We start from the raw sequence: 21,432 nt of genomic DNA, 5'->3' as shown, positions 1-21,432 counted from the left end.
TGTGTGTGTGTGTGTGTGTGTGTGTGTGTGTGTGTGTGTGTGTGTGTATGTTTCTGTGTTTGTGCGTACCCATACCCTTTCTCCCACACATCCATAGGTGCTACCATACAGCTAGAAATAATTATTCCATATATAATAACTAACACACTCTCTGCTCCTGTGGGAAACAGACCAATTTATATCCAGCCACTTAGCCAGGGAAAATGTCATGTGACCACATTTTTCTGCATCCAGGTTATCCAGGTGATATCCATTTGTACTATAGATTTATAGTAATTCTCTTGGTATTCTCTAACTACGTGCCCTATGAAGGGAAAGAAAGTTGAAAAAATCTAACTAAAGGTTAATAGATGTGATGAGCACTGAGTGTTATATGCAACTGATGAATCATTGAACACGACATCTAAAACTAATGATGTACTATATGTTGGCTAATTGAATTTAAATAAAAAATAATAAAGGTTAAGAGAGATACTTTATAGACATACTGTAAACAGAAATGCTAGCAGATTTTTGCCTTTGTTGCTGAAACTGATCATGGGAGTCTAGCTGACATTTCTGACTTCCTTGCAGACTCTTGCCTCCTGCTGACTCTTACCTATGGCCAGAAACTCAGCTAATAAGGATTGCTGGCCCTGGGAAAGTTACCGATATTTTATTCCTGAATGGTTTAGACCCTTACAGTGTCAGCTTACCTGACATTGCAGCAGCTTCTGGCAACCTTTGCTATCGAGCATGGTAGCTTAAGGTGGTTCTTTTCACTATAAGGGGTTGCCATCCATACAACTCAGCTCTGTTGGCCTTGATCTCTCCACCCTTGCATGTTCTGAATGCTGATAAAAGAGCATCTTTTTGAGGTCAGTATCTTCATCCCTGGTAGCAACTGACTATGGCCAGAGGCCCAGGATAAAATGGACATTCACCTCCAGGAATGGCTGTGACTGGGTCACCACCCCAGGTTTTTCTAGGCAAATAGATCTTCCCTTTATCAGTAGCTGTTTCCAAGGTTGTATATGAAGAATTGAACATCTTTTATACAATGATTTTTATGTCAGTATTAATTTTTTTCTCATATACATTTTTTAAACACTGACAGAATACTTTGATCATGTGTCAAACATTTTAATTTAATCTTTTTCTCAAATTAAACCATGTATTCCTACTCATTTGATTAGCTAGTCTCACAGACAAATCAAGCAGGTAATAAAACAGCCTCAACAAATGGAGTAATTTTTTGTGTGCGATCAGCTTGGTCACATAGTTGAGACCGCAAGGGCTTGAGAATTAGGTTGATATGGGTTTTATCTAATCTTGGGCAATTTAATAGCTGCTTTCAGTCCCATTGTCTTCATCGATAAAATGATCATCATAATATCTAATTGATAGGCAAGTTGGGAAAACGTAATTACATGGGTCATACAAAGGTCTTGGTACAGTTTCAGGGAAATAATAGACATCCAGCAAGTGATAACCACAATCATCAGAGTTTATTCTTCACACTGACGCAAACAAAATTTAGCAGAGAATACAACGTGAAGAAGTGACCCAAAATTCACAAGCAGGTGTTCCAGTTACTTTTATACAGAGCCAAGAATTTTCCATCTTTATCTCATCCATTGTGTGCAACATGATCCTTCCCAGATTCCCGCCCCCCCCCGACTCCCTCCCAGGTGGAGCACATTGAATCATGTAGGACTGTGCCTCTTCTGGTTATTTTTTTAAATTTTTTTATTAACATATAATGTATTATTTGTTTCAAGGGTACAGGTCTGCGATTCATCAGTTTTACACAATTCACAGCGCTCACCATAGCACATACTTTCCCCAGTGTCCATCACCCAGCCACCCCATCCCTCCCACCCCCCTCCACTCCAGCAACCCTCAGTTTGTTTCCTGAGATTAAGAGTCTTTTATGGTTTGTCTCCCTCTCTGGTTCATCTTGTTTCATTTTTCCCTCCCTTCCCCTATGGTCCTCTGTCTTGTTTCTCAAATTCCACATATCTGTGAGATCATATGATAATTGTCTTTCTCTGATTAACTTATTTGGCTTAACATAATACCCTCTAGTTCAACCATGTCATTGCAAATGGCAAGATCTCATTTTTTGATGGCTGCATAATATTCCAGTGTGTGTGTGTGTGTGTGTGTGTATGATGTGTGTGTGTGTGTATCACATCTTCTTTATCCATTCTTCTGTTGATGGACATCTAGGCTCTTTCCATTGCAAGATTTTTCTCATGTGAGTACCGTCAACAGAAGTGGGCCATTATGGAAGTAAGCTGGTTTGCTGCAGCCTCTGCTCTTCCTCAGCTAGAGCTCCTGCTTGATCAGAGCTCCAGCTCCAACTGCACCCCCAGCTTCCCTCACTCTTGTCATCCCAAGAATGTAAACATGTGGCCATTTCCTCTCCCTTATTTTGTCTTTCTCCACAAGGTCTCATTGAACCATACATTTTTCTCTTAAATTTTCTCAACTTATTTTATTTCTTCCAAATAACCTTGATACAAGGTTATTGTTTCAATAACACAATAGACCTTCTTATCAATACTGCCCACTAAATGGTTGTGTGTGCCCGTGCGTGTGCGTCTGTTGTGGCTGAAGAGTGTTGTTTATCATAATACACATCCTTTCATTCTACACCCAAAATACTATTTCCACAAAATTTTTACAACTATAATCTATCTTTAAAGGAGGAACTTCCACAGCTAAGCCAAGAGCCCACAAATTTTCAACATTTTATTCAAGAAAATGGGGCAAAAATATTTTTTAAGTCAATAGGAACACAAAATATTTGCTGAATTCGGCTTCCAACTGTATTTTTCTACTGACCAAATATAAACCATGCAACATTAAGTCCTGACATTATTTCTATGCTTTATACAAAGTAGAGCAGGATCTTATTTGATACACTGGTGAAAGGCAGGGCCTCCAGGTTTTCCACATTTCTCTAAATCACAGTGTTTGTCCTCCTGTGCCCCAGACAACCCACCTCCCCAAATCTCCCCCCAAATCTCAAGTGGTCTGTTAGTCCTTTAGAGATTAGTTTAGATGTTACCACTTCCAGGAAGCCTCCTTTCTTGGATTTGTTTGTTTGTTTGCTTCATCCCAAAGAAGAGATTAGGCATCCCTCCTTTGTGCCTCCAGGGGACACCATGCTTATCCCTTTCTTACCAATGATCACACTGCTCTATAATTGTCTGTTTTTCAGTATCTCACCCACTAGGCTATGAGAAACTTGAAGGCCATGCCAGCTAGTTCATTGGAGGATATTTGAAACCGAACCAGTCTCGAAGTTGTTAGAATTGCTGAAAGAGCAAACAGGAAGAGGTGAGGCAAACCAGAAATTAGCACCTGCACCTGAAGGCACCTCCACCCCAGGGCTTGGAAGAAGAAAGGAAACAAGCTACTTGAGCCCTGGTGCCAGGCTACCTGGAGGGAAGTGTAACTACCATAGGATTCTCTCAGAACAGGCAGAAAGGACAGAGAAATATCCTTGCTTCTTCCTTCTACTACCCTCCAATCTTCCACCCATGGGCCCCTGTGGCCAAGTCTAACCCATGGGCACCCTATGGCTAAGTGTAACTAGAAGATACTTGGCAAGAAGCCTGAGAAGGGCTGGGGTTGAATCCAAAAGCAAACCAGCAAAAATGACTGGGGTCGTTACCAGTTCAGCTGCTCAGCATTTATTCTCACCCTGGTACCCAGGATAAACTCCCACACAACAGCAGATCCAGGCTTTCATACAAACCAAGGCACTCTCATCTCTTTCTGCAAAGGAAGCTACAGTCCCCATCTCTGGGGATTCCAAACACAGTCCTCCCTGCCCCCACTGTGTAGCCCCACCCCAATGTCTCCTGGGTGAAATCTAAATTCTCTTCTTCACCAGCCAGTTCAGTACCACAAGGAGCCCCAAAACATCTGGGTGAAATTTTCAACTCCCAGTTCAGTGGGACCATTCTAGTGTCTGCTGATAAAAGCATCCCTCCTTTGGGAATTAAGACCTCTAAACCATAGTTGCTGATAGAGGAAACAAAACAAAACAACCACAAACGTTGTAAGTGGGGCTATTTAAAGTAATAGTGGGAAGAAATGCTTCCATTTCCACCCTTAATTCCCAGACCCATGTATTCTGGCTGAGGCCATCATACCTCTAGTACTGTGCAAAGGATATGCCTTGTCCTACAGGCAGCAGGGTTATGTAGTAAGACACTGAAGTCTATGCTGAGACTGATGTCAACCCCTCTCACTATAAAATGAATTCCTTGGTCAACAGCATGATTAAGTGGGATACCATGATGGTAAATATAGCATTTGACAGGAACTCCAGGGGAAGGGAAGATAAATCAATTTCCATGATGGACCCCCTTTACATGGAAAGAGTTCAGTGTCATCAGCTTGGTATGATACTGCACAATACTTACCCTGCAGCTCCAGCTTGGGCACTCACTAGTGGCAGCAGCCAGCTCAGCCTTGGTGAGGGAAGTCCCTTTAGTTGAGCCTATGAATGACCTTTATCACTGCTCCTCTAGCCACTTTGAAGTGGCTTGGAAGAAGAGGCCAATTGATATGCATAGACCAGGCCACTCTGTTCTCCTCATTATTAGGGACTTCCACCTTGGTGGGTGCCCTATGGGGACCACATTCATGAGGTGAGAATACTCACACTCTGTGCCCTTTCCATGAAGTCCATCCATGTTCCTCTTCTCCAGACTTCCTCGTCACCAATATTCTAGTCTGATTCATTCCCCATCCCTGACTGACCAGCAAAACACTAAGCTGCTACCATGAATTAGTGTAGACACAAATTTATGGCCATATCTCCTTCCTTATGAAATAGATGACCACATATATTGCCAGAAGTTCTACCCACTTGGAGGATTCCCTTCATTATTCCTAAAAGGAGCTAGAAAGCAGAAACAGTCCACTTCTACCTATTGTCAGGGTATCATGCAGACCCCTCAATTCACCAGGTCCAAGTTCTACTTCCTCCATCAACCAGTCATAGGAAACTCTCCTATCAGGAGAGGTCCATTAGGCATGGAAGTGGCTAGAAGGAGGGGTGTCAAAGTCACAGAAGTAAATGCCCTGGGGATCTGAGTCACTTCCTCATACACCTTATCTGTGTCTTCTTGAACTTCTAGAGCCTGGTCTCATGTTTATTATTTCCGCTTGATGATGTAGTATTGTTGCACACACACAAGCTCATGTCTTGACAGGTCAGACAGTATCTAGTTCACGATTGCTAGGTCAAGCCATCTGGTCTACCTGGCACTGTATCTCGAATAAGAATAATTATCAACAGAAGAGAGTTAAAAAGAAATATTCAGGCTTTCTTCTCTCTCACCACTGATTTCCTCCCATTGTTTGAAACATAACCAGGAGCTAGTTGGCAAAGAAACTTGAAAAATGTTGTTTGCAGCAGAGTGGGGGAACATCAGACAATGGGTCAAGTAATCAAAATGGCAAATAACTGCATGCTGTTGTTTTCCAAATTCTGGGACAGTGTCTGGCACATCATGGGCCCTCAGTAAAATTTTATGGAGTGAATAAGGATCCATTCATCCTCATCAGGCTCTAGTATGGACCCAAATGGCAGCAGCAGATAAATAATGGTGTTTTTGCCTTGGGCAAACTTGACTTATTGTTAGCAGTTTTGAAACAACTTTGTCTAGAGATGAGTCCCATTTTTGGTTTTTGAGCTCTATTGCCCACTGAGTGGACAAGCTGGGAGTCCTGTTTTTGAGAGAGCTTCTTATCAGAGCTGTGGAGGGAGGGCAGTAATAGCCACCAACCAGAACACCTGTGTTCTAAACCCCCCTCAATTTAATCATTCCTTGCTCTGCACTCTGGCACATTCTAAGGCTATTATTTTAGACTGAAATATTTCAAAAGCCCATTTTTCCATTGAAGAGCTATTATTATGATTTCATAAAAAGACTGCAAGTTGAGTTTTATAATTCTTCTCTTTCCAAAAGAGAATAATGTCTTATGCTTAATGATAAACAGGCAGTTTAAGAGAGAAGGTAATTAAGATAATAATCTTAATATAGCTCTAATCATATTAATAAAGATTTTAAGAACAAACAAATAAAACTCATACCCCACTAATTCCTTTTTAAACTAGGTGGGCCAGAATCCTGCCCTGAGATATTGCCTTTATCAAAAATATTTTTAAAGATAGCTTTAGAACAGATATATAAATCACAAAGGAAAACCAATTTCTTGGCTATAGCAAAAGGTGCTGGATGCCTCCCCAAATCAACCCCCCTCTTTCATAAAAAGAGAATTTTCACTGTGGCACATGACTTCCTTGGGACTTAGTGTGGTCATGTGACTAATTTATGGCCAATGGGATGTTAAGGGGAAAGTCACATGGCAGCTTCCAGGCCCCCTGCTTTGAGGGATAGTTGGGACATGCCCTGGACCCTCACCTTCTTGTTCATCCCTTCCTTCTTACTACAGCCTGGAATGAAGAAACTGTCAAAGGCTAAAAAACTGTAGGTCATGTTTAGGGAGAGTAGACTGTTAAAGCTAAAAGAGTCTGGGTCTCTGAGGATTTAGGGACAAAGCTGTCATACACATGGACCACTTCTTACCAGACTTTATTTATACCTGAAAATGAATATATATCTATGTAGCATCAACTAACTGCCATGTTGCATATGTATGTTACTTCCAGCCAAACCAGCTATTCCACAGACATCAGGTAGAGAGAACAGCATTCTGGAATGTCAGGTCTTCGCTGAAGCTCTAGAGCTGAGTAAAGGAGTGAATTTGGAGGACTGACTTATCAGGGTAGGGGCCGAAGGTGAGCTCATGTCTGATCAACTCAATCGACCCTCTTAAGTAGATGGTGAAACCAAAACTAGAAGAAACTAGCAACTGATGGTGGAAGAGAGGCTGGGAGGTGAACAGGAACATATCTTTCATTTAAGAAACAAACACCAATTAGAGAAGGTACAATAAATTTCATCCCTGAATAAAATCAAGACCATGGCCTTTTCAGAAAAATGCATGTTATGTCCTAAACAGTTGAGCAACAGCTCTTACCATCACCAGCCTCGTGACTGACATGAAGCAACTGAGCTGTAAGAATAATTACTTATTTCATGAGTAAGTATGGAAAATCAAGCCAAAGCCTTGCTAATAAACTGCTTTCTTTGGAGGAAGTCAAGAAATTTGAGAAGTATATTCTGCCCTCTCCTCCAAATCCTTTTCTGCTATAACTGTTTGCTCCTCGGACAGTTGAGTCACTGGGGTGATAAGTACTACATAAGTATATTGAGGAAAAGAACTTCTAAATGATTTCATTTAAGATCCTGAATTGACTTTGTAATTTTACAGTGTTTGTGTCACGCCAGCCACAGGGATCCCCAACCATCTCCTCTCTACAACAGTGTCACAACCAAAGCTCTCAAACTTTGCAGAAGCCCACATTTTCTGTTTTCCACAGAACATTGGCATCCCTGAGGATGTCAACATATGTCCAACGACCAATTATACACAGGAATGATCCATAATAGGAGAATATTTTATAAATATTTTCAGGTGCATTTTTAAATATCAGAAATCTTGTTTCCACATGGCTCCTCACCCATAACCTTCTGTTGGAGGAGGGAGCCAAGAATTACTTAGAACAAACAGGGCTCGTCTTGAAAATCAGCCTTTGTCAAAAGTGAAAAGAGTTTCTAAATTAAAAGACAAATAAGCAAAAGAAAACACTCTTTACTAATCAAATCAAATGTACAGTACAAATGAGATTTGAACTCATTTGAGTTTTGAGATTGAACTCATGTAGTTTTACTGTAAAAGGAAGTTAAGGAACTCAGCACATAATAAATAAAAGTTCAATTTGACTGGAGAGAAAGTTCTGGGACAGGAAGATGGAGAATTTTGAAAAGAGAAGGGTAAGCACATGAGCAAATATATTGATCTGGTCCACTGGCTAGGACAAAATCCCGGACGATAAGGGGCACCTGGGTGGCTCAGTCATTAAGCATCTGTCTTCGGCTCAGGTCATGATCCCAGGGTCCTGGGATCGAGCCCTGCATCGGGCTCCCTGCTCGGTGGGAAGCCTGCTTCTCCCTCTCCCACTCCCTTTTCTTTTGTTCCCTCTCTCGCTGTCTCTCTCTCTGTGTCAAATTAATAAATAAAATCTTTAAAAAAAAAATCCCAGAAGATGCTGTCTTGAAAACAACCAAGTAAGTTGGGAGATCCTAGTGGGACTTTTCCCTCACTTTCTCAAACATAGACTAAAAGATTATAAGACTTCATTTAGAAGATTGGCATTCAGTTGGTCACCTGAGCAAGATGACACCTAAAGAACAAGGGTACATTCCCCAAAGAGTAGCATAGAGATGCAGAAGTCTCCATATGTCATAGGAGTAAAAGAGGAGGTGCCAATAGGGGTAATGTTCAGCAGAGTCTTCAGTCAAGACAAAGAGGTCACTGTTTGTAGGGACATCAAAACCAGAGACAAATGACCAGTACTTCAGTAGTGGGCACCAGCACACCATGCCCCAAAGGGACAAATGAGGCCTGTCAATTCTCAGTGGACACCAGCCCAGGTTGAGCCAAATCTTACCCACCCATCCCTCTACAGCAGAGACCAGGGCAGATTTAGAATACACCACATGGATCCAAAGTCCCTTGTCCCCAGTTGTCTTAAAGATATTCAAGGTAGGGAAGGGAAGGAATCAAAGACTAAGCATTTCCCCAAAAGAGAGTGAGTTATCCAAAATAGTATCTCCAACCTGGAAGAAATAGAGATACTGTTAATTAGCAATATCTATGTTTGTATCCAATCTTCACTTAACCCCAGGAATCTCATATATGGAAAGTTTCAAGAAGTGTTACATATGTACACCCTCCATGAAAAAAATTAGGGACACAAATTGGCTAACAGTAAATGGTCATAATTTAGGGGTACCTGGGTGGCTCAGTGGTTTAAGCATTTACCTTAGGCTCAGGTCATGATCCCAGAGTCCTGGTATCGAACCCCGTGTCCGGGTCCCTGCTCAGTGGGATGCCTGCTTCTCCCTCTCCCACTACCCCTGCTTGTGTTTCCTCTCTCGCTGTGCCTCTCTCTGTCAAATAAATAAATAAAATCTTTAAAAAAATAAGAATAAATAAATGGTTGTAATTTATTACCCTAAAATGGAATGTTCATGGAAAAGATTCCTGGGACTTGGAAATTAAGTGGGTTGGGGAGTAAGAGGGTTCTGCAAAGCTTATACCTGCAGAGGTTCCAAAATTCAATTCTTCTTCTATGCCTACTCTTTTCCTGCTACAGGAAATTGATTTTTTTTTCCTTAATGCTTATCCTTTAACCCACTTTCATATAGACTCCCTTACAACTTCTGATGACCTCTTTTAAAAAATAAATGGTTCTTTTCTTTTGAAAGAACATAAATTATAAAAATAGAACCATTTGTGGGTGACTGGGTGGCTCAGTTGATTAAGCAACTGCCTTCAGCTCAGGTCATGATCCTGGAGTCCCGGGATCGAGTCCCACATCGGGCTCCCTGCTCAGCAGGGAGTCTGCTTCTCCCTCTGACCCTCTTCCCTCTAGTGCTCTGTATCTCTCATTCTCTCTCTCTCTCAAACAAATAAATAAAATCTTAAAAAAAAGAACCATTTGTGAGGTTTGGAATCTGTGCTGAAAATATTACTATTTCAAACATCTTTTTGTTTTTCTTCTATCAAAACTGAGCTCTTCCTCAAATGATTCACTGGTGAATTCTACCAAATATTTAAGGTAGAAATTATACCAGTTCTCTACAATCACTTTCGGAAGACAGAAGCCGAGGGAATACTTTCAACCCATCTTATGAGGTCATTACCCTAATACCAAAACCAGAAAAAGACATTACAAGATAAGAAAGCTACAAACTAATATTTCTCATAACATAGATGCAAAGATTCTCAACAAAATATTAGCAAATTGAGCAATGTATAAAAAAGAATTGCACACCATAACCAAATGAGATTTATCCCAAGTATGCAAGGCTGGTTGAATGTTCAAAAATTAATTATGTAATTCATCATATCAACAAACTAATAAAGAAAAATTACATGATTATATTAATAGATGCAGAAAAACACTTGGCAAAATCCAATACCTGGTAGTGGGAAAAGAGTATACATAGAAAAGAACTGGATTTTGGAACCTCTGTGAGAATAAGCTTTGCAGAACCCTTTTAACTGCCTAACCCACTTGAATTTCCAAGGAATAAAGGGAAAATTACTCACTTTATAAAGATGGTAAAGAACACTTACAAAAGCTTACAGCTAACATCAGACTTAATAGTGAGAAACTAGAAGCTTTCCTGCTAATATCAGGAACAATGCAAAGATGTACCCTCCCATCACTCATTTTCAACATCATAATGCAAGTTCTTGCTAATGCAATAAGACAAGGAATAGAAGTAAAACTATACAGATTGGGAAGGAAGAAATAAAAATGTCATTGTATGCAGATTACATGATTGTTTTTGTAGAAAATGCACAAGAATCATCATCAACAACAGAAAACTTCTAGAACTAATAAGCTATTATTGTAAAGTTTCAGAATACAAAATCTATCATTTTCCTATGTACCAGCAATGAACAAGTATACTTTGAAATTAAAAACACAATGTCATTTACATGAACACACAAAATAAAATGTAATACTTAAGTATAAATCTAACAAAGTAGGTACAAGATCTATATGAGGAAAATCTACAAAACTCTAATGAAAGAAATCAAGAAACCAAATAAATGGAGAGATATTCCATGTTTGTGGACAGAAAGATTCAATAGTGTCCAGATGTCAGTTATTCTTAAATTGATCTACAAATTCAATGTAATCCAAATTAAAATCCCAGCAAGATGTTTTGTGGATATTGACGAACTGATTCTAAAGTATATATGGAGAAGCAAAAACCCAGAATAGCCAAAACAATATTGAAGGAGAAGAACAAAGTTAGAGGACAAATGCTACTTGACTTCAAAACTTATTATAAAGCTATAATAATCAAGACAGTGTGATGTTGGCAAAATAAGAGACATATAGATCAATGGAGCAGAACAGAAAGCCCAGAAATAGACCACACAAATATAGTTTGACAAAGGAATAAAGTTTGTCAAATAAAGTTTGACAAGTGTCTACTTGAAGATTCTCTCCCTCTGCCCCTCCCCCAACTTTCTCTCTCTCTTTCTCTCTCAATCTCTCTAAAATAAATAAATAAATCTTTAAAATAATAATCAGAATATGTAGTAATATCTCAACACCCTAAAAATACAATAGAAAAAAATATTAAGGAAATGATTTATGTATGATAGAAATATGGGATATTTTCTGTATCTTCTTTTTTTTTATTATGTTATGTTAATCACCATACATTATGTGAATGGAACTGGAGGGTATTATGTTTTCCATATTTTCTTTACAGTGTTCAGTATTTTTCAACTTCCCTATGATGAGTCTGCAAATTATTATGGCCAACAATAACTAGATGCCATTTCAAAAATAAATATAGATGGATTGTGTATATGCATATATACACATTCACGTACACATCACATTATTAACACATTATTATGGGCGGGTACAGCTATAACAAAACTGGTCAATGGGTTAGTACAACATATACCAAAATGGCAGCAGTGATTTAACTGCCGTTACCTTTGTGTTATAAGATAAGGAGAAAAAATTTAAACTGACTTTGCTATGTTTCCAGATGTTTTATAATGAATCCATATTTGTATGTGGAAACATAAACCTGGACTTATTAAATAAAATAAAAATAAAAATTCACTAACACCATATTTAGAGACACACTTCTTAAACAACTTGAGCATGAAGCAATTGCTATGACTGTTGCAGTGAGCATTTTTAAAGATTAGCAGAAGCAAGATAATGTGACATTTAGCTGATCTTTCAAGAGAAGCTGGACAAAAAAACACTTTTTTTTTTTTAAGAAAACAGTAGCTAGCGATAAAACATGGTGTTTCTAGTGTGATTCAGAAGTGAGGTGTCAAATTTTTATGTGGAAAAAAACCAAGAAAGCACATATTCAAAAACAGAAATGAAAAATATCTTGATTCATTTATTTAACACTGCTACAGAATCCATCTCCTAAAGCTTATTTTGAAAAAATTTCTGACTCATGTAAACTATCCTTTACAGTAAGCTGGCCAAGTAAGAGTATCTGATATACATTGAACACTTACCATGCTCAGAGCATTTTACATACATCATCTCTAATCCTTACAACAGTGGAAGGGTAGTATTTCTAGCTCCACTGTACAGATGGGAAAATTGAGTCTCAAAGAGGTAGAGTCTCTCCTCTGACATCATATAGCTAACACATGGCAGAGGTGGGCTCTGAATTGTTTGTCCCACTCTAAAGTCTGTGTTATTTACACCCCTCTACCTCAACCCAATGCTTGGGGGTTTTTGTCATGACAACTCATCTCTGTGGGCATTTCATGAAGTTTTTGACTCATACATTATCACCCAGCAAGATAACTCAGCTAATTTGCAAAACGTGACTTCACAAAAAAATTATCATTTTCAAAAACAAACATTCAACCACAGAGAATAGAGACTTGACAAGTAGTCAAGTACTGCCTTACAGAAGGCAGTAACCTAAGCAGTAAGGACACTTCCAGATATGTCTGAAACCAGAGGATGGGAAACTTGATAGAAACTATACTCATTTGGATTTGGAGTCAAAATTTAAAATAATGGTCTTGTTTTATTTTATTTTATTTAAATTCAGTTAGTCAACATATTAGTTTCAGATGTAGAATTCAGTAATTCATCAGTTGCAAATAACACCCAGCACTCATTACATCACATGCCCTCTTTAATGCCTGTCACCCAGTTACCCCATCCCCCACTCACCACCCCTCCAGCAACCCTCAGTTTTTTTCCTATGACTAAGTGTCTCTTATGGTTTGTCTCCCTTTCTGATTTCTTCCCAGTTTTCCCTCCCTTCCGTTATGATCCTTTCTGCTGTTCCTTATATTCCACATATGAGTGAAACCATGTAACTGCCTTTCTCTGACTGACTTATTTCACTCAGCATTATGCCCTCCAGTTCCAACCACATCGATGAAAATGGTAAGATTTCATCCTTTTTGATGGTTGAGTAATGCATATATACACCACATCTTCTTTATCCAGTCCTCTGTCGATGGACATCTGGGCTCTTTCCATAGTTTGGCTATTGTGGACATTTTTGCTATAAATATTGGGGTGCAGTTGCCCCTTCAGATCACAATGTTTGTATCCTTCAGGTAAATACTCAGTAATGCAATTGCTGGGTGGTAGGGTATCTCTATTTTCAACTTTTTGAGGAACCTCCATTCTGTATTCCAGAGTGGTTGCACCAGCTTGCATTCCCACCAGCAGTGTAAGAGTGTTCATCTTCTTATTTTAAACCCTGCTACACACGTAAGAAGGGTAACTTATATATTTGCTTTTTTTTCCTTTTGCCTGCTTGGCCCAAAGATGGGTTTCTTCCCAAACTTTAACCATAATTGTAACCTATATACCTAGATTTCATTCTTAAGGGCAAGACTACACATAAGTAGGTTCATATGTATTATTCAAAATCATACCCTGACAAAGTGAGCCCTAGAGGGCATGGTTGGACCTGGCTTATCTCTACAGCCCAGTTGTGCAAGGCACACCAATTAGTGTAAACTAACTGTGTATTTAAGAATTCTAGAACAGGAATTTAAAAAAAAAGTAAGTTTTGGACCCAGAGCAATGCTAAGGAGCTTCACCAATGGGTTGAATAAGAAGAAACCCTTCCCTTCTCTCCACTTAAATTTCTTATTTCTAAATCAGAACAATGGGAAACTGAGGGGAAAGGAAGAGAGGAGAGAAGGGGAGGGAAGGGGAGGGAAGGGGAGGGAGGTACAGCTGGAGACCCCTTCTGTCTGCCTCCACATGCCCTGATTTGGATAGAGACCAGGGTTTGGCCAATGGTGGCCCAACGGCCAAATCCAACCTGTGACCTGTTTTTGTATAGCCCATGAGCTAAGAATGCTTTTTTACCTTTTCAAAGCATTGGAAAAATTCAAAAGAATGATGATATTTTGTGACATGTAAAAATTAAATGAAATTCAATTTTCGGTGTCCATAAATAACATTATATTGAAAGTCAGCCACACTCTCTCATTTACGAATTTCTATGGCTGCTTTCATGCTACAACAGCAGAGTTGAATAGTGGTGACAGAGACTGTATGGGCCACCAAGCTTCAAATATTAACTATCTGACATTTTACAAAAAATGGTTGCTGACCCCTGGCATAGACAATCAGTTGGGAAAGATCAGTTGAGAAAAGTGAAATAGTCTAGGATAAGTGAGGGCTGTGTACATTAAGGGGCAATCTTCTCGACTATTTAAGCTAAGAAAATGCACTATTGGAGAGTGGGCTATGTTGCTTGGCAGCACCATAATGACCACCTGTCCAAATGTCCCCTCACCTGTGCCCCCGAAGTGCCCAAAATTTCATAGTTGTCCATAAAGAAGGAGGAAGGATTGTGATGGCCTGCCCCACATCTTCCCTTCTTCCGACTTCTTCACATTCTATTTTCCGAGTGGTTGTCAGAGGAACGCTGAATCCTGCTGTCGTTTTTCAGACCCCAGGAGCAGTTCTGACAGTCTTGGCACGGTGAAGCATTCCAAGTTCCTATCTCATTTCTGCAGCTGCCTGCTCCCCATTCAGTCAGGATGTGCTTCCCTCAATAATGCATTTGTTCTTTCATTTCTCTCCCAATCCCTCTCTCTCTCTCATGCACACACACACTCTCATTAGAGAGAGAGAAAAAACCTTTCAGTTTCTTGCCAAGTCTAATAAACAGAGCTGCCTTTGTCATTTGTAAAAGTGTGGCTGTCCCTCCTTCTGGAAAGTGGTAGTATTGTTTTTCTGCATGGACTACACATTGTGTGTGTGTGTGTGTGTGTGTGTGTGTGTGAAGCAGGAAGGAAATAAAGGAGAAGGTTCTAGGGAGAGAGCACCATAGAGTAACCAAACACAAAACATAATGTCAACCCTATAAAATTAAGACATGGGGTTCCCAAATCAGTCACCTTTAATTGAGGAAGCTAGAGTGTGAGGAGAGTGGGTGGTCTTTTCTGACAACTTATTCATCTTCTAAGACAATTCCATGATCAAAAATATCTTTGAGAAAAAAGTGCCTTAAAAATTTTTTAAAAAAGAGAATATAGCAACATGTTAACAATGGTTATCTTTGGGTGGGAGGGAAAGGGGCAAGTTATGGGTAATCTGTTCCTTTTATTTCAACTATTCTGCATCTTCCTGTTGTTCTCTTTTTGATGTTAAGCTGAAGAGAAAAGAGAAAAGATATCAATGTAAAGGAGAACTCACTGACACAGAGAAAATCTCAACAAAGCCTGATGTAGCCAAAGATGCATGGGCTACCCTCCATGTCCAGTTATTGGAGGGTTAATCAGAAAACATCACTTGTAAAAACTTATTTTAAAATGTGTTTTATAATATTCCTCCTTTTGGCCCAAGAATTATAAACTGAATACAGCTGAGTCTTCCCCATTGTTCCAAGAATGATTTGGGGTCATTTTCTGAACATCACTTCTTTTTAAACAGGAAAGAGGGCTAAATCCATATTGACTCCAAAAAACATAGACAAGTGGGTTCAGTTATTACAATATCATGCCCCCCTCATTCTCTTTCTCCCCATCAAAGCAGAATGCATATATAGAATTCTAATTAATCAAAACATTGAATGATTAAGACTTTAACAGAAAAATAGGGACTTCAGGTAAGAAGAGCAACTGAATAAATATATACATTTCCACTCCTTCATTACATCACATTAAAGTAACAATGAGAGGATCTTTAAAAAAAAAATAAACAAACCATAAGGATAAGAAAGAGAGAAAAGACAATACCTATAGAATTTAGGAAACTGGAAAGCAGAAAGTATAAGTGGCACCTGGCATGGACTCAGAAATATAGAACCCTAAGCCAGCAATGGGAAAGCCACCAGCATACTCCAAATGCTCAAGAATTGGCAGTGTGATTTACCTCTGGATGCAAAGGTTGAAGGACAAAGACAGGGCTGAATTCTATTTAATAAGCTGGTAGAGCCCAGATCATCTACCTACTCCTTAAGGTCTCAGCACTCTAGAGATTTCTTCTCTGGGGGTAAAATGCAGTGTCTCTGGGAAGGAGCTCTCCATACACAGAGTCCTGAAAACACCAGCAATACATGATATCTACATAGTGAATATGAGATCTCCCACTTCTCCTCCCATTTGGTTATAAAAAGGATATCAGACACTCAGGCAGGAGATAAGAAGATTCTTCTCTGGAGAGAATCTCACCTGCCCAAATGAAAAAAGTCTAAATATGTTGGTATTGGAGTGGGGAGGCGGACAGTTCCCAGAAAACCGACACAGCTGGATCACCTTCCAAGGAAGCTCACAAACACAGAGCTTCTAACAGATTTTAGGGGCTCCATTTATTAACAGAAACAAGGAGCTAAGGGTCACCAGACATCAGAGGAAAGCTTCTAACATGAAAGGCAGAGACCAGAGCAAACAGACAAATAAAAGCAACTGTGTGAGGAGATAAAACCTTCAAAAACCCATCACGAGTATCCTCAAAGAGATAAAAGCTGACTGTTATTTTCATGAAACAAGAACTCAGTCCAGAAAATAAGACAGTTCTTTAAAATTAAAAATATGAGAGCAGAACTTTTTTAAAATCCTCATTAGAAGAATAAGAAGACAAAGTTGATTATAATGAGTTTAGCCTTATTTGGGGCAAAAATTAAGCTAAAAGAAAAAGAATTGGAACAAAATTTTAAAAAGCAGGAAGATTAGAAGAGGCTCAATACCAAAGTAATCAGAATTCCAGAGAGAGAGAGAAAGAAACAGAGGCAGAGAGAGAGAGAAGCAGAGACAGGAAAACAGACAGAAGAAGAAGAAGAAGAAGAAGAAGAAGAAGAAGAAGAAGAAGAAGAAGAAGAAGAAGAAGGGAAGGGGAGGGGGGAGGGGGAGGAGCAGGAGATTGAGAAATCTTCCCACAGTTGAAAGGCATAACTTCCCATATTGAAGCAGATGAAAATAAACACCCAGCAAGGCACACCATCTTGAAAATTTGGAAGATAGAACAAAGAGAATAGTCCAATAGTTTCCAAGAAGGAAAAAAAAAAAAGATTTACAAAGGATGAAGAATCAGTGTGGTTTCAGGCTTCTGAACAGCAACACCAGAAACTAGAGCAGAATGGAGTAATACGTTCCAAATCTGAAGGGAAAAATTATTTCCAATGAAGAATGCTCTACCCCACCAATCACAATGGATCCCTTATCAGGAAGTTATTGGAAGATGGGTGGCACCAAAATGAGAGAGTATTTTTAAAAAAGAACTAAGGAAGCTATGGGATCTAAGAAATGGGGGTTCAACCAAATAAAAAAAGGCAAAACAATTTTCATGTTGAAGGTAAAGGGAGACCCCAAGTTGACAATAGCACGTGCTGGCCAGAGACAACCACTCCACGTTGTAGCAAGAAACAAGCTCTGGAAGACTCCGAGCAGATAAAATATGTAAAATGCTTGGGGCTCTAAGTTTACTAAAGCAGAAATAAGCAACAGGAAGAGCTTAGGGATGATTTAACTACATAGAAAACTAAAACAACTCAGAAAGCAATTGTTAACTTCAGAGAAAGCAAATATTACACCAGAAGGGAGAATATTTCAGAGCGTATCTATACATATGGCTCTGCTATGAATAGCATTTATTTAAAGTCATAAAAATGTAAATGCTGAATATTGATCTAACCAAAGTGGTATAACTATTTGGGGAGGATGGGGTGAAGGAGAGGATAAGAAATGTGCTGATGTAAAGAAAAGTGAAAGGAGAAATTACAGAATGCTTAAATCCCCCAGAATGGAGAAGTAACAATAAATATATTATTTAGAGATACAAAAGTTACCAAAAGACGTAGCTATGACAATCAAAAGTGACTGCCTCTGAAAAGCACAGAACATGAGCACTGGAGGCAGGAGAATCCTAGGATTCATAGTAAGATTTATAGAATCACTTGACCCTTTAAACAACATGCATGTGAAAAGTTCTAACTTCAAAGTCAATTTTTAAAGAATCTCCAGACACACACACATATAATGGATATAGGCTCCATCCAAAACAGAAAAGCAAACCTGCACCTAGAGGAAAAGGAAAATGGGGGAAGTGGTTTGGCTGGAACCAAAAAGAATGAGAAGGCATCGTGGAAAATGAGAGAGATCAACATCACAAATAAGAAGACACCAAAGCATAATTTTCATCCTTCCAACACTGCCCAGGGCTTTCAACTTCGGAGGAGCAATCATTTGCGTTACAAGTTTCACTTCAACAGGTGTTGGCATGGAACAGTTGATTAAGGGTATGGAGCAAGAAGCATAGTCGTGGCAATGAAAGGGAGAGGAAAAGACAACATTTACATCTTGGGCAATTCATACCCATGAAGAAATCCACAAAGACCAACTGGTTGACTAGGGATTGATGGGTGCAGACCTAATACCAGCTATAGATAAAGATCTCCCCCACCCTGGCCCTTTCTCCCTCATTACACCAACCAAGGAATGGATTTGGGAGGATGGGATACCCCACTCACAGGCTCTTGTCTGGCAGAGGAGTGTGTCCATAGGGGCTTTGTTTGAGAATGTCCCAAAAGTTCCTTCAGAACCTCTGAAAATGCCTCCTCACATCAAGAACTCCATAAGCTGTGTTTCTTTCTCCGCTGAAACAATCCTGTTAGGAAAAAACAATCTTAAATGAATTCTTCTCGCCAAAGTGAAAAGTTCTGACACTGATGAAGGCCATTCAAACAAGATGGAATAGCCTTTCCTGGGGCAGAGTGGTACAAACCAACAGAGTAGGTTTGTATTCACTTGTTTGTGTTTTTCCCCCAGAAAAAAAAGATTTATTTCTTTTCATTGATCTGGACTTGCCTCATGATATTAATTGTGATATTATTGACACATAACCTTGTGGAAGTTTAAGATGCACAACCTGTTGATTCGAGTATTTATATATATGTGATATGATTATGACGGTAGCATTAATTAACACTTCTACTACATCACATAATTATTTATTTTTTGTGGTGAGAACATGTAAGATCTAGTCTCTTAGCAACTTTGAAGTATATAATAAAGTACTGTTGGCTACAATCATTATGCTGTGCATTAGATCTCCAGAACTTACTCATCTCTGAGTTGAAGTTTATACCCTTTGACCAACATCTCCCCAATTCCCCCACCCCCGTGCCCAGGTCAGGGCGCACTGGGAGAATTCCTCTCCAACACCCCCTGAGGCTTATTCCTCTCTTTCCCATATTCCTACTGCCTGTGAGTTCTGATCATATATTCCTTTGAGAGAGGCATTTATATCACTGATTAGCTATAGTCAAGTGGCTCTTCCTGGGGCTACAAGGAAGCAAGCCATTGCTTTTCATCAAATGTCAGTTTGATTAATTTAACTATGAGATCAATGCTATAGTTTTTATCTCTGGATTCTTGTGGGGAGGTCCCATGGATTGCTTCAAGAACTTGACCTCGCTCTAAACCTCTAACTTGTGTAACTCTGGACAACTACTTAACTTCTTTCTCATCTATAAAAGGGAAACATAGTTCTGATGCTGTCATGAGTCTGCAATGAAATAATGACCATAAAATTCCTAGCCTAGAGTCCTCACACAGTGTTGAAGAGAATAATCTAATTCCTTTCCCTCTGAGGCCACACTGTATGCAAGACCCTAAGACAACCACAGCTCTGGGGAGCAGGATAAACACAAGGCTCAGACCAAAGCATTAGGGCCTTGCCTAACGGGCTGCTCTGAGTTCTGGTCACTCACTTGCTACCTGACTCTACCTGCCCTCACCCCCAGAGAGCAAGCACCACAAATGCAAGTTCTGCCCTGCTCTTCTCGGAAGAAAGGAAAGGAGCAAAGAGGCCCACCCTGAACTTCAGACAGTAATAGGATTCCAGCATCTAATGGAGGCAGAGTTCATGGTCAGCCACAAACAAGGGTTATTCAAAAGGTAATCTAGACCCAATGCGAGGCTCCTTCACCCTGCCAGACAAATGGCCCCTTTTCTCTGTAACACTAGTTCAGAGCTACAGGTCTCCTTCCAGCTGACTCATGAAGCCAAACAAAGTGCTTCGAGCCAATTCCTCTTTGAAAGGGGCAGCTGCTCAGGTGATGTGCAGTGTAAGCCGTTTCAGCTGGCCTGGGGGTCCTACCAGGGCAATTGGGGAAGGTGCTCTGTTCTCAGCCACTCACAGCCAAAGGTTAAGATGTGTGGAGTGGTGGAGCACGGGCTCAGAAATGGGAGGAAAATCACCGCCTTCATTTTTATCTCCCTGGCAGAGGGGAAGTTATAAAAGCCGATTTCTGAGCAGTGAACCAGAAACGAGTTCATCTCTCCTGTTAGTTGCATTTCCTCAGGCAAACCTTGGTATCTCTGAGTCTCTTCAGTGAAGAAAAGAGGTGGAATTAGGTCTGTGAAACCCCTGTTCACATTAGGGTTCTCTTCTGCAAACATCTCTACCTTATAAATATTCTGCTACACATGAGACAGCAAAGGGAAACAGAACAGCTACTGTTACAGGATAATGGAAACTTTCTATCTTCTCTGAGTTTTGCATTTGAGCCAAAGCTTAAGTACCAAACAATTGTTGTCAAGAAACTCCTCATTTAAAGTCAGGTCCTAGACCCTCTATGCAAGGTTGCAAAGGGTAAAGTAGAGAGCCAGTTTTACCAGTGTAGACTATTATTTACTCCCAAGCTTTATTTAAAATTTCACTGGGGCTTAGAGTGAGGACTTCTTTAAAAAGGGGTATGTGCCGGGGGCACCTACATGGCTGTGTAGAAGGCAGTCAAGCATCTGCCTTCAGCTCAAGTCATGATCTCAGGGTCGCGGGGTGCTAGGATCGAGCCCCGTGTGGGGCTCCCTGCTCATCAGGGAGTCTGCTTCTCCCTCTCCCTCTGCCCCTCCTCCTGCTTGTGCTCACATGCTCTCTCTCTCTCTCAAATAAATAAATAAAATCTTTAAAAAGGGGGGGTATATGCTGTACGTTCCCCCTCATCACACCTTTCTCATAGGCAGGGAAATGCTTTCCCCTCATTTTAAGGCAGGTGAGCTGCCTGAAGATGAGCCTCAAAACAACCACTCAGACAGATTGACAGGTGCTCCTGAAGTTTGAAGAACCCCAGGACTGCCATGCACATCCGAGTAAAGTCCAAAGGCAAGAGGGTTGGACTGGAAGAAGGGGACAGAAAGAAGAAAGAACTAAGCTGGGAGTGGCCCATACTTCAAGTTAGGTTGCACAGAGGTGTGTGTGTGTGTGTGTGTGTGTGTGTGTGTGTGTGTGTGTGTGTG

At 40.0% G+C, this 21,432-nt stretch overlaps 1 long non-coding RNA gene across 1 annotated transcript in view; it reads right to left on the bottom strand.

Moving 5' to 3' along the window:
• Positions 1 to 21,432, bottom strand: part of LOC141370780 (uncharacterized) — a 61,732-nt gene that overhangs the window by 3,289 nt on the left and 37,011 nt on the right. The window contains exon 2 of the long non-coding RNA XR_012375121.1: positions 18,663 to 18,799. This is a non-coding gene — a long non-coding RNA (uncharacterized lncRNA). The remainder of the gene's footprint in view (positions 1 to 18,662; positions 18,800 to 21,432) is intronic.

Source organism: Callorhinus ursinus, unplaced genomic scaffold, assembly GCF_003265705.2.
Source record: "Callorhinus ursinus isolate GAN/ISIS: 27379988/994484 unplaced genomic scaffold, GSC_fseal_2.0 scaffold45, whole genome shotgun sequence".
NCBI lineage: Eukaryota > Metazoa > Chordata > Mammalia > Carnivora > Otariidae > Callorhinus > Callorhinus ursinus.
The sequence above is the reverse complement of the archived record's forward strand: the minus strand, read 5'-3'. Positions and strand labels throughout refer to the sequence as shown.